Here is a 3,006-nt window from a genome sequence, read left to right on the forward strand (position 1 = left end):
AATCTGAAGACATTTACAATGGTCGAATTCGAGAGTGAGCCAAAAGGGAATGCATGATCAGGAAGATATTGCAGGCTAGAGTGTCAGGATATATTGTCTTTCACCTGAAAAAGACAGTTTATGTTTGACTAATATGATTGAACTCTTTGATGAAGTAACAGAGAAGTTTGGTGAAAGGAATACGGTGGATGCTGTCTACATGGATTTTAAGAAAGTGTTTCATAAAGTACCACATAAAAGGCTGCTAAACAAAATTGCAGCTCATGGAATAGAAGGGTAAGTGTCCAATGGATAAAAAATTGGCTAAAGGATAGAAAACGCGAGACATGGTAAATTGTTTTTCAGACTGGAGGTTGGTAGACAGTGTGTTCTCCAAGGGTCAAGGTCCGCTACTTTTTTGCTATATATAAATGACTTGGATCTTGGAATGCAGAGTAAAATTTTAAAATTTGCCGATGAATCCTAAGTTGGAGGAGCAGCAACCAGTGAGGGTGATACGAACCGCCTGCAAAAGGGCATAGATAGGCTAGCATAATGGACAGACAGGTTGCAGATGGAATTTAATACAGACAAGTGTGAGGTGATGCATTTTGGAAGAAGAGAAAGGGAGAGGTAATATATACTTAATGGCTCAGGTTTAAAGAGTGTGCAGGAACAGAGGGACCTGGGGGTGCATGTGCATCTATTTTGAAGGTGGCAGGACATATTGAGAGAGTGGTTAGTGAAGGGTTTCATAAATAGAGGCATTGAGTACAAAAGCAGGGAGGTTATACTGAACCTTTATAAAGCTCTTGGTTTGGCCCAACTGGAGTATTGCATCCAGTTCTGGTCACCACACTTTAGGAGGGATGTGAAGGCCCTTGAGAGGGTGCAGAGGAGATTTACCAGAATGGTTCGAGGGATGGAGGCAAGGTTAGGTTGGAAAAGCTAGGTTTGTTCTCCTTAGAACAAAGGAGATTGAGAGGAGATTTAATAGAAGTGTTCAAGATTATGATAGGCTTAGTTAAGTTAGACAAGGAAAAATCTTTCCAATAAACTGGTGGTAAAAGGACTAGGAAACACAGATTGAAGGTTTTGGGCAAGAGATGTAGGGGGAATGTGTGGAAGAACTTTATACGCAGCGAGTGGTCATGGCCTGGAATTTGCTGCCCACGAGGGTGATGGAAGTGGAGACAATCAGTGATTTCAAAAAGAAATTGGATGGGCACTTGAAGGAAATAAACTTGCAGAGTGGGGATCGAGCCGGGGAGTGGAACTGACTGGATTGCTCTACGGAGAGCTGGCATGGACTCAATGGACCAAATGGCCTCCTTCTATGTCATAATTGACACTTTGACTCTATGAAGGTGGTTGGGATCCAAATCTTATGTGTCCTACTTTTGAAAGCAGGGTGGATATAGAGTATCAAATGTATGCTTAATCATTGGAGACCGTGCTAGACAGTGTGATATAAATGGCAGCTCAAGCACAGGAGTCCATTGTCTGTATGTACAGTATCATGCTGGATGGCTCATAGCACTGCAGTCCCTGCAAAGATACCTCCAGTAGAAAGCCTGAGAGTAGTCTGCATTTCTTCCATTAATACTTAAGCTCCTGCCATAGAGGCTTAGAATGCCAACATTGAGGTACAATACTGAAGACTTCCGGGGTGCTCCTCAGGACTCAATACCATTGTGCCTTTATCTCTGGCCAGTGGGACAGGACATACCCAGGGATGGTGATATAGGGGTCTGGGATCTTGACTGATAAATATGGTTCTGTCAGTACAACTGTGTCAGGTTATTGCTTGACTAGTCTGTGGAACAGCTCTCCCAACTTTGGCACTAGTCCACAGAAGGTGTTGTACTTGGCAAAGGTACCAATGGTGAAATAAGGAGATATATTTTTACACAGTGACTTTTTTATGATCTGGAATGCACTGCCTGAAAGGATGGTGGAAGAAAATTTGATAATAAATTTCAAAGGTGAATTGGATAGTACTTGAAAAGGAAACATTTGCAGGGTTATGGAGAAAGGACTGGGGAGTGAGACTGATTGGATAGCTCCTAGAAAGAGCAGGCACAGGCACAATTGGCTGAATGATCTCTTTCTGTGCTGCATCATTCTATGATTCTATGAAGACTGTGCAGGGTGTGCCACTGACACCCTGGTAGGTTTGGGAAAGGAGATTCCAGGAGGGTCTCACAGAAAGGAAGCTGGGGTGTGGGGTGGCAGTCAGGGGCAAGGGAGGCCTCAACTTTCCTTGCGCTATTCTTAACACCACAAGGGAGAGCAAAAGGCTGATCTGTTTGGGCCTCTTCATCTTCCCAGCGGGATTCTGATTATCTTCAGGCTGGTGGCAAAGTTATAATAGTTTTCTTGCTCTGGTTTGAGTTAAAATTGCAGTCCTGGCACAATGGCATTATCAACCTTGATTTGCATATGTAAAGAAGGATCCTGCTGGCTTTGGGAGGGCAGTTAATCTGTCCATCTAGAACACTGTATAAAAATTGCAATTGACGGGATTAGGCAGGTAAGGAAATTGTACGATTTTAACTGGTCATGTTTTACGGGTGGTTAAGTTTAAAATCACTCCCAGTATTTAGAAATGCTGTCAGTTACAGAGAATTCAAATGAGTGAACTATTTGGGAAAGAACTGTGTGATAAACCTTGCTTTCAGCACAATGATCATGTCAGCAAGAGCAAAACATGGAGGCACAATATACTCGCAGCTATCACGAACAAGACAGTAAAGTCCACACAGCACCAACAATAATAATAGAGATAGAATAGGGAGAAACAAGAACGGTTGTGTTGTGGAAAGTGAGGTTAGAAGCTAAGATTTAATGAATACAACAAGATTGTCCTTGTATCGTATTCAGGAGTGGAAGAGAGGTGTTGGAAGAGCCTCTCCAAATTCTACTCCTACGGTCTCCTAACACGTTCACAATGGTGCCAATAATATGATGGAAGCACTAGGCATACAGGCCTGAGGCCTATCATGTGCTTGAGACACTTAATATACC

Source organism: Heterodontus francisci, chromosome 1, assembly GCF_036365525.1.
Source record: "Heterodontus francisci isolate sHetFra1 chromosome 1, sHetFra1.hap1, whole genome shotgun sequence".
NCBI lineage: Eukaryota > Metazoa > Chordata > Chondrichthyes > Heterodontiformes > Heterodontidae > Heterodontus > Heterodontus francisci.